The sequence below is a fragment of the Panthera uncia genome, chromosome B1 (assembly GCF_023721935.1).
Source record: "Panthera uncia isolate 11264 chromosome B1, Puncia_PCG_1.0, whole genome shotgun sequence".
NCBI classification, from domain to species: domain Eukaryota; kingdom Metazoa; phylum Chordata; class Mammalia; order Carnivora; family Felidae; genus Panthera; species Panthera uncia.
This window is the reverse complement of record NC_064811.1, coordinates 176,300,928-176,317,127: the sequence shown is the minus strand read 5'-3', so window position 1 is coordinate 176,317,127 and position 16,200 is coordinate 176,300,928. Positions and strand designations below refer to the sequence as shown.

Below are 16,200 nucleotides of genomic sequence, written 5' to 3'. Positions count from 1 at the left end.
GAATAATCGCCCTTTCTTTGAATCTGCCTTAGTTTAGATCTCCATCATTCATTATCAGCATTACCACAATTAACTGCTAACGGTCTGCCTAACTCCAGCTTTTCTTTCCTCTGTCTTATCTCCACTCTGCTGCCATTAATGACCTTTGCAAATAAAAAATTCCATCACATCACTCTCCTGTTAAATTCCACTGGAGCTTTTATAGCGAATTGAATTCTTGCCTACATCTGTAGCATCAAACCCTTTACTTACCTTACTACTATTACTACCATTGCTATTGCTGTGGCCTCTGCCATCACCCCTCACACACATACCCACTCACTCACTTGGAATCTCAAAAAATCCGCGTGGCTCTGGTTTTCCCAATAGCGTATGCTCGTTTGTGCTTTGCTGCCTTTGAAAATGCTTGTCCTTCTCTACCTGGACTGTCTCCTTTGGTATACTCCATCCTTCACCTCTGTTTTCTCTAGCTCTGAAACTTTAACATGTGGCTCCTGTTAAAATGCAGATTTTGACTCAGTAGATCAGAGGCTGCAAAGGCGGGTGCCTAGTCAGGGCACTATACATAGAGCAGCAAGGTCTGAGTGAACTCTGACTCATTTGTTAGGAAGCAGACACGCAAAGCTATTTGTTATTTAGTAGTGACATCTGAGTAGGAGCGTTACTCTGATATAAAGCAACACTGGATACTATTCATATTCTCCTGTAGTCCACTTACAGAGAATTTGTCCAGGGGAGAATATATCAAGGATCTGTGAGGTAACTCTTTGTCGCTGGTCTCTTCTCCCCGGCGGCAACCCCACTGGTTGTTCATTGTTTTACGATGACAGGGTTCTCTAAAAGATCACCCTATCTACCAGTGTCATCTACAAAGTGTCGCTAGTAACAAATAAAAGCAAATCAGTATGCAAGGGAAAAAAAAACTAAAATTAATTTAAAATGTCCCAAGCTAGTTAGAGTGATAGAACTACAACCTGTTGAAGTTAAATTAACCTCAAAAGTAAGCGGCCATAGGGGAGACCTTACCACGTCTCTTCCAGAAATGAGTGACCCTTACCTTAAAAATGTCTTATTGTCTTATTAATATGACATCAGACAGGGTATTAGATTAATGCTGTCATTCTTGGAAATTAATGAAGTCTGAATTACAAACTTAAGTTCTTTTAATACAGTTCTCATAGCATTCATATATTTCATTTTATTAAAACCAGCATATATTTGCTCGTGAGGTTTTTGCAGTGGGTATTCAAGGAAAAGATGGAAAAAGGATAGATCACAAAAAGACTAAGCTAGTAAAATAAAAATCAAATTTATAATAATAATCAAAGACAAATAATAATTAAAATATTATTATTATTGAAAGATTAGGAATAAAAAGTAGCCATGGCAAAAGAAATAATTCACCAGGGATATATGATGATTCTAAATCTGTACGCATTTGAAAACGTATACCCCAAATGCGTAGAGTAAAAACTGATACGGTCACCATGAGAAATGGATAAATTCATTGTCGTACTTGGAGATTTTAGGATACCATTGTCAGAAATGTATAGGTCCAGTAAATTTAAAAAAAATCAGGGATATTGAATCGATTTTAGTATCTTTGGGCCATATCTTGCTAATCCTCCCTCTTTTATTATTAACACTGCTACGATGGTGGCAATTGTTTGCTGTAACGGTAGACTCCTCAGAGTCCCCTGGAGTGAGTCTGTCTGTTCGTGGTGGACCTAAAGAGATTGTCGGTGGCTGTTTTGAAATAAAACCATCTGTAACATTAGCTGGGGCCCAGCTGGATGCATTTGGCCTTCGGCCAATTAATATAGCCATTACAATCTTTTCCAGTTCATCTTTGGGGGACTCATTCCTTGAATTTGACTAGACTTTGACATTTTTTTTTAATGCCAAAGCCTGCTCTTTTGGGGGCAGCCCTGAATAATTGCTTTAAATTTTCAATGGACAGAGAAGATTGATTTCCAAATGAGGGCTTCCTCTGCTTTCTGATGGGGCTTGGGCTCAGAGGCCGCAACAAAGAGAAGCCTTTTTTCCTGAGTCTTTTCTCTGTCAAGTTAGGAAATCCGTGAGAAGCACCCTTCCTCCAGGATACCCCTGGTGCCTTCCCTATTACTCTCATCCACTCTGTGATTCCTTAGACACACCCTTGTCAGCTGCACAATGCAGGAGGAGCATCGAGGGGTACTTCTTTGTATTTACACGACCTGTTACATAGGAATCACCAGTATTCTCCTTAAAAGTTATGGGGCAGGGCACCAGGGTGGCTCAGTACGTTGAATGTCCGACTCTTGATTTCCACCCAGGTCATGATCTCATGGTTCATGAGATCGAGCCCCGCTGGTCAGCGCAGAGCCTGCTTGAGATTCTCTGTCCCCCTCACTCTCTGCCCCTGTCCCCCTGCTCACATGTGCACATGCACTCTCTCCTAAAACAAACAAGTAAACATTTTTTTTCAAAAAGTTATGGGGTATTCTCCCTTGAGTAGAGCCCCCCTCATCATTTTACTAGAGATTCCATCACAACAACTGCTTGCATGGTCTTTGGTTATTACCACTCTTCAGTTTCTCTACCAGGCTAAGCCAAGGTAGCTTTTCTCCATAGACTAGTAAGAACCTAAGGGCAAAATGATTTTTTTCCAGATTTATTGAGGCGTAATTGACAAAATTGTATAAATTTAAGGTGTACAATACAATGATTAGATACACATATATATTGTGAAATGGTCACCATAAGATTATTTAACACATCCAACATATAGTTACCTTTTTTTTTCCCTTTGTGATGAGAACATTTAAGATTACTCTACTAGCAAATTTCAGGTATACGATACCATATTATTAACAGCAATCACCATGACATATATTAGGTGCTCAGAAGTTATTCATCTTGTAACTGGAAAATTATACTCTTTGACCAATATCTCCTACTATCCTCACCTGCCCCCAGTCCCTGGCAACCAACATTCTATTCTTTTTCTATGAGTTTGACATTTTTAGATTTCACTTATAAGTGGGATCATACAGTATATCTGATTTAGTTCACTTAGCATTATGGCCTCAAGGTCTCTCCATGTGGTTACAGATGACAATATTTGCTTATTTTTTTAATGGCTGAATAATATTCCAGAATAATATTATTCTCGTGTGTGTGTGTGTGTGTGTGTGTGTGTGTATACCACATTTTTTCTATCCTTTCCTCCATTGACTGCCACTTAGGCTATTTCCATGTCTCCCTATTGTGAAAAATGCTGCAATGAACATGGGACACAGATTTCCCTTCAACATAATGATTTTGTTTATTTCTGATATATACCCCGAAGTGACATTTTTCCAAGGAAGACATACAAGTGGTCAATAGGCAGGTAATAAAGTACTCAACATCACTCATCATCAGGGAAATGCAAATCAAAACCACAATGAGATAGCACCTCGCACTTGTTAGAATGGCTATTATCAAAAAGACGAGAGAGAGCAAGTGTTGGAGAGGATGTGGAGAGAAGGAAACCCTTGTGCACTGTTGGTAGGAAGGCACTTGGTATATCCACTATCAAAAACAGTATGAAGCACCCTCAACAAATTAAAAATGAAACAACCAAATTGATTCTTGTCCTCCCATGTTTGTTCCGTTAATTCTAGAAACCCTGCAAAGTTTATTAATTTTGGGGGTGGGGGTGGGCGATAATTTTTGAAAATTCGAAGTTCTGTGTAATTTCCTTTATACCTAGACTTTTGCCTGACAGCTATGTAGAGCCCCGAAACAGGTGCATTTATTACCCATCCGTCTCCATCCCTATTACCAAAACAGAAGAAGGTAGACAGGTCACCTGATACAGCAGAAAGAAGACCGCTCAGATGTCAAGACAAGTCTGAGTAGGTTTGCAGGATTTGTAAGAAGATGCAAAAGTAACCATTCTACGTCTCAAGGATTATCAAAGGGAAAGGGATCTCCGTGAAGCTGCTCAACTCCTAAAACTGTCATTATCTCACCTGTACATTGTCTGATGGTTTAAATAGTAGATGAGTGCCTGGACTACTGGAACCATCTATTGTATACCAATCCACAATGGGAGGCCTGTTTTCTCATTTATCTGTGCATCATACTTATACCCTCTTTGGCACTGTGGACTCCTGCCTTGACAGGTGGATTTTACTTAGTATTATAAATTTGCCACCCTCCCCCCCCAATACTCTTTAAGCCCCCTTAAATTGAATATTTATAGCTAATGTCCTTCTCTGCCTCCAACTTAGAAAGCCTCTATGCAGGCAAGCACACAGATACACAGACATCCACACCTTACACAAATATAACTAATCTTTGTGCACAGCGCATAGCACGTAACTGAGCACCCTCCTCTGAACTGAGGGTGAAGTTATTGTTCATTCCCATGAGTAGAAATATTTCCCCCTAAGCCCTTCCTTCCATTGGCAGAGGGAAATCATCTATCAGAATCAGCTAGTGGATATTTTTACACCAGGCAAGTTCTGTCTGGAAATCTAGGCGTGTTGTGCTTACCTTTTACCCGATTTGAAAATCAAAGCCGCTTAAGCCACTTTTGTTGATGAATGTGTTTATTTACTGTTAGGATGGGAAAAAATACTTCCTATTTTCTGATTCTGTAATCCTAAAGCAGTCAATTAAACTTTTCTCAGAATCAATTCTTTTTGCAAAAAGGAGCTAAACATTTTGTTCTCTAATGTTGCTTAGCAATGGGATTTATAAAGCACTGGTGTTGGAGTCACATACATGGTTTGAAAACTTAATTTTGTCATTAACTAGTTAGATAGCATCGATTAAGTTATTTCCTCCCTCTGACCCTCAGTTACCATTTAATCAATAAAACGCATATGCGCGCACACACACACACACACACACACATATATATACACACAAAAGCATCAGACTAGACTTTTTTATTGTTCATTTCACAATCTGTATCCTTTTGAGAAGACAGTTATGAAACCATTCTGACGTACAAATGGCATAAATAATGATACCATCAACAACTGTATATTCAATACCCATATTAGAAACACAGTTGGGGCCTCCTGTGAAACTTCCCCAAGTTACATTCCCCAGCCTCTGCCATAGTTACCTTTATTATGGATTTACTTTTTATTATTCCCAAGCATTTCTTTACTATATCTGTATGTATTCTAACCCATCACTTCCTGTGAATCATAGCATACTGGTAAATTCCTTGACAGTTTGCTGTTTCCCTCTTAACATAATATTTGCGAGTCTCATCCAAGAGTATATATTAACTCTCATTGACTCATTTTTCACTGATGTTTGTATTACTTTTGGTGGACATACCACAATTTATGTACTCATTCCCCTCTTGATAACATTTCACTTTTCTGGTTATTTGCTAGAACCCACAGTGAAACTATGACCACTGTTATACAAGTCTCCTTAATTGGTTGTATATATCTCTAGGAAAGGAATTGCTGGGGCGTAAATTACACATATCTCAAATCTAGCAGATTATGACCAACTGTTCTCCAGCATGATTAAAACTATTTATATTTCCTCATCAGTGAAAAGAAATCCTGCTGCTCCATATCCTGGCTAAGACATTTGTTATTGTTGGGCTTTTTAGCTTTTTTGAAGTCTGAGGGCTGAGGAATGGCATCTCTTTGTGACTAATTTGCATTTCACTCATTTCTAGTGAGGGTGAGAATTTTTTCCTGTGTTTATTGGCCATCTGTATTTCCACAGGCCTTTTCGGGTCTTTTTCTATTTCGTTGTTTTCTTTTTGTTGTTGACTTATAGTTTCAAAACTCTATTTTGAATACTAATCTTTGGTAATTTTTTGCATTCCAAGTATCTTCCTCAAACTGCCTTGTTTTTTTCATTTTTTGTTGTGTCTTTTGCTACCCAGACATTTTCAGTTTTAATCTTTCCTGTAGCATTTTTACTTCATTTGTCTTGTTTAAGAAATCCTTCATCTCACCTTAAATTTTCATAAATAGTCTACTTTCTTTTATTCTAAATAATTTAAAACTTTCTTTCTTTCTTTCTTTCTTCCTTCCTTCCTTCCTTCCTTCATTTTTTTGGGGGCAGGTATTTATAATATCAACCTTGTCATCTATAAATTTTCTATATATGTCAGAGTCAATCCATAAGATTCTTGTTTCTTTACTATTGGCCTATTTGTCTCTGCTTTTGTCTAATACTGTCTTATTCAATAAAACTTTATAAGCCTTGTTATCATAGGCCAAGAGCACCCACTAGGTTTTTCTTTTTTAAAAGTATTCTATTTCTTTTGAGCTCTTTGACCTTTTCAAATGTATTTTTAGAGTCATCCTGCTAATCAAACCTCTATCAAGATTTCTATTAGAATTGCATTACCTTTATGGAGAGAATTGGTAAAGAATTGACATTGATATTAACTTGGTTATTTTTATCCATGAACATAGAATGGCTCAGTTAATTTTTCAGTTCTTTATATATGTTTATTTTCTTCAATATCTTTTAGTAAAATATTATACTGTTCTCCAGATAGTTTCTCTGATCTTGTGATTGACTTTTTCCTAGGTACTGTATATTTTTTGTGGCTATAGTTAATCATGTATTTTGAACTTTATGTTTTCAAATGTTTTTTTTTTCCTTGGATGTAGTAAATTATTTTTGTAGATTGGTTGTATATCTAGCAAATTTTATACATGAATAAATATATATCACTAATTTATATTTAATTTTTAAAATTTCTAATATGGAGGGTGCCTGGCTGGCTCAGTCAGTTAAGCAAGTGTCTGACTCTCAGTTTCAGCTCAGGTCATGATCTCATGGTTCATGAGATCAAGCCCCACATAAGGCTTTGTACTGACAGTGCAGAGCCTGCTTGGGATTCTCTCTCCCACTCTCTCTGTCCCTCCTCTGTTCATGCTTTTTTTTCTCTCTCAAACATTTCAAAAATGTTTCAATATTATTTGTGCATTCCCTTTCTCTTTTTCTTTGAAAAACTCTTCCAGATTTGACTACTCTATGAGTCTCTTTAAACAGTCAACTTTGGATTAAACAGATTAATTTTGCTAATCCTCTCTTGTAGTTTTTTTCTGTTTCATTAACATCACATTCATTTGTTATTATTACCTTTTTCTATGATTTCAGGTCTATTTTGTTTCTTCTGTAATTTCTTGACTTGGATTTTTATTTCACTAATTTTTAGATAATCTTTATTTCTAATATTTGCATTTGTGGACATGTATTTTTCTTTAAAATTTTTTTAATGTTTATTTTTTAGAGAGAGAGAGAGAGAGAGAGAAAGCACGTGCAGGGAAGAGGCAGAGAGAAAGGGAGACACAGAATCTGAAGCAGGCTCCAGGCTCTGAGCTGTCAGCACAGAGCCCAAAGCGGGGCTCAAACTCATGTGAGATCATGACCTGAGCCGAAGTCTGAGGCTTAAGTGACTAGGCCACCCAGGTACCCTGATAAGCTTTTTAATTATGTTGTTCAAATCTTCTTTATGAATTTTTATCTTCAGAGTCTATTATTATTGAGAGATGGATATTAAAGTTTTCCCCATGAAGAAGAACTTTTCAAGTTTCTCTTACAGCTCTAACAATTTCTGCCTATAAATATTTGTGATATAACTACAATCCAGTGTGCAATCGTTATTATTTCTTCGTGAGGGTGAACCTTTTATCATTATGTAATAGCCATTTTATTTCATTTCATTTCATTTCATTTTATTTCATTTTATTTTATTTATTTTATTATCTTTTTAGAGCGAGGTGGGGGTAGAGACAGAGGCAGAAGGAGAGAGGGAATCATAAGCAGGCCCCAGGCCCAGCGCAGAGCCCAAAGTGGGACTCGATCCAACGACTCTAGGATCATGACCTGAGCCGAAATCAAGAGGCAGATGCTGGGGTGCCTGGGTGGCTCAGTCATCTGAGCGTCTGACTTCAGCTCAGGTCATGATCTCGCAGCTGGTGAGTTCAACCCTACATAGGGCTTACTGCTGTTAGCCTGTCAGCACAGACAAGGCTTCAGATCTTCTGTTCCCCTATCTCTGCCCCTCCCCTGCTTGTTCTCTCTCAAAAATAAATAAAGATTTAAAAAAAGAAAAAAGAGGGGCGCCTGGGGGGCTCAGTCGGTTGAGCGGCTGACTTCGCCTCGGGTCATGATCTCGTGGTTTGTGAGTTCGAGCCCCGCGTGGGGCTCTGTGCTGACAGCTGGGAGCCTGGAGCCTGCTTCGGATTCTGTGTCTCTCCATCTCTCAGCCCCTCCCCTGCTCATGCTCTGTGTCTCTCTGTCTCTCAATAATAAATAAACATTAAAAAAAATTTAAAAAAAGAAAGAAAGGAAGAGAAAAGAGTCCGATGTCCCATGCTCAACTGACTAAGCCACCCTGGTGCTCCTGTAACAGCCCTTTAATACCCATTTTACTTTTGTGCCCAAAAGTCCATTTCCTTACAAGAATCCAGTTAACCCAGTTTTCCTTTGTTAGTATTCACCTGGCTTATCACTATCCTTTTACTCTCAACTTTTCTCATTCCTTAGTTTTAGACGGACCTTTTAGATGGACCTTATGTGTTCCATCTAACAATCTCTCTCGTAACTGATAGGTTTAGTCCATTCATATTCTTGGAGATCATTGATATTTTTGGCTTTATTTCTACTACCATTACATCTAGCTTAGTTTTTTCCTCTGTTATCCTATATCTTTCCTGATATACTTTTTGTTGATTTTTTTAAAATTTTTATTTTGTTTATTCATTTAGAAGACATAAGTTCCATCTTTCTCCTGGCTTACTGCTCCTTTAGCCTTAAGAAGCTTTACCTACTTCATTCGTGGCTTCTGCAGATTTATCTTACTCTTTTCTTAATGTGTGGGTGTGTGAACTCAGCTCTGCACTTGACTTTTTAAATGTTTATTTCGTAAACAATATTTAGGGTTTTGTTGTTGTTGTTTTCTTTTTCTTTTTTTTTAATTGGGAGGGTTTTTCCTCCATACCAATCCATTCTGTTAGTAGAAAATCTTCACCCTGTTCTCCCTTTCCTGTTAACATCTCTTCAAACTGATCAGTTGGATAGTGAGGAAGATAACTCCACCTCTGGATAATGGAAATTTTTAATAATTCTTAAAGACAGAAGGGAGAAAGTCGCTTTTTCCTGTTTTCTGACTGTCCATACTGATAGCAGTAATCAAAGCTTATGTGGAGGAGTAGTTCTCTAAAACATATTCTGCTCAACTCCTGCCAAAAAAGTTGGCCACAATACTTTCTTGTAGACTCTAATTCTCTAAGGGCAATAAAAAATGTTTTATATGACTTTTAAAAGTTGCTCATCTCTCAACTGTGTTAAGTTGAAAAGAAAAAGATGGAATGACTGTACCTACTTTTTCTGAAAAAATAATTTTTAGTAGCTGTCCTTAGACTCTAGAGCATAAATTGATGATACTTGGTCCACGTTGCAGCTTCCTCCCATATGTTGGCCTCCTTACTGTCTTTTAACGGTTCGAAATCTAGACTTAGAAGGTTGATGATGGTCGCGGAGACACTTAGTTGACTACCAGAGTTTCATGTTCCCCTTCCATAGTATAGACTAAGTTCTTGCAAGTGGCTGAGCGAAGGAGAGCTGTATCCCCAAGTCCCTTCTCCTTTGTAGATAGGTTAGAGCATGTATCTATTTCTCGCCAATAGAATATGAGTGAAAGCGATACATATCCATTTCTAGGCTGAGGCATTTAAGTATCATACGTGTGAGATTCCTCACTCTTTCTGCCTTCTAGAAGCTTCATGGCACCAAGCTGATCTTGAAATTATAAAATGGTAGGATCACGAGAGGGAATTCTGAGTTGTCGCTTGGAGGGCAGCCATGTAACTCACTCTTGACTGTGATATGAGCAGAAACCAAACATTTTTAATATTCACCCCCTGAGATTTAAGAGTTGTTTATGGTATCAGTTGCCTAACCTAGCTTGTACAGTGACACTTTTTTTCAACAGGCACCTAATACTTTAAGCCTCCAAAATTCGTGGCCATTGTTAGTTGCTTTTAGGGTAAATATCTCCACCCAGGAGGTGCAATAGTGGAGATGTGTTTTTCAGTGAATTATTTCATATTTTTTTACCTTTCATGGTTTTTTGATGAAATTCCTTCAAGGGAAACACACACATATATATTTTTTTCATATAATTTTCATATATTTCATATAATATATATATGGGAAAGCTGTGTTTGGAGGTGCAAGCATTTTTTAGTATATGCGGATTTCAAAGAGAGCATATTTGTTATTTACATTAAATTTGCTCTGAGTTATTAATAGAGCAAATTAAATTACTGTTCAATGTGGTGGTAAGTAGAGCCAATTCATTATGTTAAGTGGTACTTAAAATGCTCCTAAGTCTTCAATCATTTATTATCTTAGACAGCAGATAATAATATGCTAGGTTGTTTTTTTTTTTCCAGTGAATGCTTTTAAAGGTAAGGGACAGCTGTGTAAGAAATCAGCTTTAAAAGATCCACTCCAATAGCTGTAATTTAACTTTTTTAGCAAGTGGATAAAAATTAACTTCACCTTTATATAAATGCATGAAAATTTACTCAGTTATCTAATAATATTCTAATTACTCTATAGTTAGAATTTTATGTGAGTGCAAAAAAATAAAAATAAAAATTGAAAAAATGATTTAGCCTATTAAGCTACTGATGCAAACCTTCCTCTGGGCTCACCTGATATTCTAAAAAGGAATGTGTGAGCATTTTTCCAGTCCTAAGCTAAGTAAGGGTGTACGTTCTACCACATGTTACTCAAAATGAAACCATTTACCTTTCCAACAAGGTCATGATTAGAAGCTTTATTTTCCTATCAAATTTGAGCTCTGTTTTACAGTATCAGGATACAATATCCATAGTGCTTAGTTCCATGGTACGTTGTAAGTGAACCTGCAAGGATGGACCATGTGCCTATTGCTTAAAAATCCTGTTTTGGGGGCACTTGGGTAGCTCAGTCGGTTGAGCGGCCGACTTCGGCTCAGGTCATGATCTCGCGGTCCGTGAGTTCGAGCCCTGCATCGGGCTCTGTGCTGACAGCTCAGAGCCTGGAGCCTGTTTCAGACTCTGTGTCCCCCTCTCTCTGCCCCTCCCCCGTTCATGCTCTGTCTCTCTCTGTCTCAAAAACAAATAAACGTTAAAAAAAATTTTTTTTTAAATCCTGCTTCGAATAGCAAACAGGGATAGAGTTCATTTACCTTTACTAATGCACCAGACTGTTAACCCCCTGTAAGTAATGGTTTGGCTGTATTAATAAGAGTATTATAATGGAAAGCCGTGCATTTTCCAGATGGAACATGTACACCCTTAGAAACATATAAGATCATGAGATTTTTACGATAAAATGAGTATATTGGAGCATAAGTTAAATAGTTACTACCATTTAGTAGGCAGCTTGTATGTGTCGAGAGTTGTGATAAGTGATTTATGGGCATAATCTTACTTAATGTTCACAGCATCCTGCAAGTTGAATTCCTACTTTATGTGAGTAAATTGAGTCTCTAGGAGGATGAACACATTTCTGAAGGTAACAAGGTTAGTTAATGGCGGAACTGAAATTTGAATATTGCTTCCAAAGCCGGTGCATTTTCCACAAAAACACACTGCGTGCCTTCCCAACTACTTGATACAGTTGTATTATGAATTACATATTTTATATTTTATTTACACAGAATTTAAGTATTTTTTGTACTGATGCACTGATCCTATCCCAAATCAACGGAAAAGGGAAGGAAATACCATTATCATTGTCATTCCAGAAGCTGGCAACTACAGTTTTCTGGGGGATTAAACTGCTGCAAGACAAAATTATAAATCTGCCTCCCAGCAGAAAGGATCCTAAGCAGGGAATCCCATCTAGTGTGGCAGCCTCTGACACTGGCCGTTGCCAACCCAGAGGCAGTCCCCTCCTCTTTCTCTGCTGACAGTTCTCATGGCGGAATTTCCTTAATTTTAGAGATAGAAGTGGTCACCACCTGAGCCCCTAGGGATGAATCCTTAGTACTGTAAGCCAGTTCTTGTAACTTCTTTCTCTTTGAGAGGTGTTTGGACAGTCAGGCCTCCTGGATGTGGCTTCTAGAAAGCCTTTGCTTTCCTAATGTAGATGTGATTTCTTAAGATGCTCCAGTCATAGGATGGGTATGTCAACAGATGGCATCTGAGGATGGCTGAACAGAAGGTGCAAAGGACAGCTTCACTCTACTTGATAAAATTGTGTAATCCTTCTCAGCTCCGGTTTTCAGATAAGTAGGTCATTATCCTAAATGTGTAGATACCATGTATGCAGTTCAGAAGAGGAGATTAGAAAAGCCACTAGCATATTTGGGTTTAAAAAGAACTTCAAAATGCACATTTTATAGGTTTAATTTTCATTATTCTTTTAATATTTCAACCAAAAAAATCAGTAAGATATAGTGAGATTTTTTTTTTCCTGTGCCTATGTTAAAATACTAGAATTAAAAACAAATTTTTGAATTCACTCTTCTAGCTTGGGACTTTCTAAATATGTCTCTCTAGGGCCACCATCAATAAAATTAGGCTGTTTTCCCACTTCTTAACAGCTCCTTTCTGCCTGCTGACATTCAAGCCAATGCAAATGTCACTTGTCCCCTCCCCTCTATACCCATCCAGACACCCTCTACCTAGGGATGTATTAGGAACGAGAAAGGTAACTGGATAGGGAGGAACAAAGAAGAGAGGGAATTTCTAAGACACTGGGTATAGAAATTGGGGTAAAGGAACTCTTTACCATACTTTTAACATCCATATAACTCTTTAAATCCAATTTAAAAATATACCATTAATCCTGTGGCTTCGTCCAGAAGGGGCACAGAAAGAAGATCATTAGGATAATAGGCTTTGTTCCAGCCTTTAGACACAGAGGGCTTCTCACAAACCCAACACCCTGTGGAAAGCATTCTGATGTTCTGTTTCCATAAAGAAGAACCACAGACACAATCACATGCTTATTTACAATCCTTGAAGTGCTTTAGAGTAAAGATACTGTGACATACAAATTGTCATTTCTAATGTCTCCGCATTCAGAGAGAAGGGTTTGATTTCAGAATTCCAAACAATGCTCACTTGCAAAGTATAAAATGAGCCTTCTCCCAGGTATAGAAGTGACTGCAGTCTCTTCAGGGCCACTGTCTTGATTATGAAGTACTATGTCTTTTCTCTCATCCTGCACACTGCATCAGAAATTAGAGTGGCAGCTGCTAACCATGCAAAAAGATTTTCCATTTTCAAGGGAAAAGCATTATTTTACGAATTTAATTTTCTCTAACAGAAAACATAATCCACCTACGAAAGAGCATGATGATTTAATTAACATCTAGCTGTACCTTGGCCACTAATGGATGCATTGTTCCTTAACCAGTGTCAAATTCAGAAAATGCTGCTGCCAGATTAAACCTCTCTAAGGAGGAATAAGAAAATATACGTATCTAATCCATTTATATCAGGAGAAATGACCTGGGGCAGTAATGTTATTTTCTATTAAGGTAATCTGGAAAGTGGATGGAAACCAGTTAGACAGTAATTTAATATAAGCACAACACAGAACTCAGAAATGAACAAATTTATTCCTTTACTGAAGAATGGTTAAATGGTACCTTAAGCTTGCATGTGATCTGAGAAAATTGTTTTCAAAGCCTGGAACATAGTAATTTTATGAGCACTGCTTCAAAGGTTATTGAGAAAGTATTCCAAAGGAAATATAAAGGACATATTTCCTCTTATAAAAGTCATTAGAGAGGGGCACCTGGGTGGCTCAGTTGGTTAAGCCTCCAACTTCAGCTCAGGTCATGATCTCATGGTTCATGAGGTCGAGCCCCGTGCCAGGCTCTGTGCTGACAGCTCAGAGCCTGGAGCCTCCTTCAGATCCTGTGTCTCCTCCTTTCTTTGTCCCCTCCTCTCTCTGCCCCTCTCCTGCTCATGCTGCATCTCTCTCTCTCTCAAAAATAAACAAACATTTAAAAAAATGATAAAAGTCATTAGAAAGTCATTACCTTAACTTATATGCTTATAGTAAGAATTTTGTTTAAGTAAGCTCAAGAAATCTTTACTAAGAATAAAATATCTGTGCAATAGAGTGAGTAACACATTTGATCTAAGCTACCCAGGAGCCCTGAGTGCCCTCGTGTGGCTCAGCACCTACATTGTGACTCTGTGTCTCTGTGATCCATGAAATCAGTGTGATACCTGGAAAATAAGGAGCCTCCAGGACCCTGCTCCAAAGATGATGGCCAAAATTCTTTCCAATTATTTATTACCTCAGCTAAACTTGTTGTCAAATATTCTAAATATTTTTCCTTTATATAAGTATGGTGAGTAGGTAGATGATAGATAGATAGATGATAGAGACATAGAGACATAGAGATGTAGAGAGATACACTGGTAGATATATAGACACATATATAGAGATGTAGAAACATAGATAAATATGCCAAAATCCTAGTAGTGATATGAAGCTTTGTTTTACAAACCAACTTAATAGGGGCGCCAGGGTGGCTCAGTCGGTTAAGCGTCTGACTCTTGATTTCAGCTCTGGTCATGATCTCACGAGTGATGAGTTCGAGCCCCACACTAACAGTGCGGAGCCTGTTTGGGATTCTCTCTCTCATTCTCTCTCTCCCAAAATAAATAAATAAACTTAAAAAAATAAAAAGTTAAAAAAAACCCAACTTAATAAAACATCTGTTTTTTCTGACCATTCTACAACTATCCCAATCCTAAACATTCTACATCCCTGACTCCGAACACGATAGCTTTCTAAATGTTTTTTAACATTTATTTATTTTTGAGAGACAGAGTGTGAGCAGGGGAGGGGCAGAGAGAGAGGGAGACAGAATCTGAAGTAGGCTCCAGGCTCCGAGCTGTCAGCACAGAGCCCAACGTGGGGCTCGAACCCACCAACTATGAAATCATGATCTGAGCCAAAGCCAGATGCTTAACTGACTGAGCCATCCAGGTGCCCCTAACACAGTAGCTTTCATATCACCTCTTATATCTTGACCTATGATATATCAAACTTCTAAAACTTTTACAAATTGAGTTACTTGTTGGTTGTATCACTTTTTCTCTCATTGTCTAGAAGTAACCATTAGGATTAACTCAAGGTACGATTAGGAAGTTACGTCTCACTTCAAACAGGGTCAAAGATAGTTTCACTTGCATGCTGTTTCACAAAACTGACACCTCATTTTATTCTTTAGCTTTCAAATAAATGTAGAGATTTTGCTGAAATGAATAAAGAGATACTTTTTGAATGTGAAGGAGATATAAATTAAGACCTGTAGTAAACTAGTGCTTCAGAAAAAGCCTTGCATATTTTAAGGAATAAAAAAAAAAAGAAAGTCCTATTAAGACCTTTTCAGAATCTCCTGAGAGATTATTTGCAGAAAGAAACCAATTTTTATGCAGAGAGTATTTTCTTATAATAACGGTGATTAAAGCCAATTGAATAGGTATAAAGGGAGATCAAGAACAAAATTGTCCATAGATTCAATGCAGTCCTGCCTGGTAACAGAAGATGAACAAAGGGTGAATCTTCAGGTTCTAAGATTTTAATATATGTTTGATGGTTATGCTAGTTTACAAAGTCACATAAGCCATTATTAGCATACAGTAACCCTCCCCTTATCCACGGGGGATACATTCCAAGACCCCAGTGGGTGCTTGAAACTGTAGATGCTACCGGACCCTATATATACCATGTTTTTTTTCTATACGTACATACCTATGATAATGTTTAATTTATGAATTGGACAAAGAGATTAGCAACAACAATAATAAAATAGAACAGTTATAACAACATGCTGTTATAAAAGTTATGTGAATGTGGTCTCTCTCTCAAAACATTCTGTTGCACAGTACTCACCCTTCTCGTGATGAAACGAGACCATGAAATGCCTACGTTATGAGAGAAAGCGAGATGGGTGACCAGGCACTGTGACGTGGTGTTAGGCTACTATTGACCTTCTGACAGTCCATCAGAAGGAGGATCATCTGCTTCTGGACTGAGTTACTGTGGGCAACTGAAACCTCAGACGCCAAAAAACAAAACCATGAACGAGGGGGCACTACACGCATACTTGGTCTGTCTCTCATTGTGCCTTGTTTTATTGCCCTTCGCAGATATTGTTTTTTACACATTGAACGTTTGTGGCAACCCTGTGTTGAGCAAGCC

General features: G+C 37.8%; 1 protein-coding gene across 6 annotated transcripts in view; it reads left to right on the top strand.

Moving 5' to 3' along the window:
• DLC1 (DLC1 Rho GTPase activating protein) overlaps nucleotides 1-16,200 on the top strand; it is a 550,042-nt gene that overhangs the window by 32,331 nt on the left and 501,511 nt on the right. For 5 of the 6 annotated variants that reach the window (XM_049631683.1, XM_049631686.1, XM_049631682.1 and 2 more), the window contains exon 2: nucleotides 11,468-11,546. The exons of the other annotated variant lie outside the window; for it this stretch is intronic. The gene's annotated coding sequence lies outside the window, so the exon portion shown is untranslated. The remainder of the gene's footprint in view (nucleotides 1-11,467; nucleotides 11,547-16,200) is intronic. 6 annotated transcript variants of the gene reach the window in all.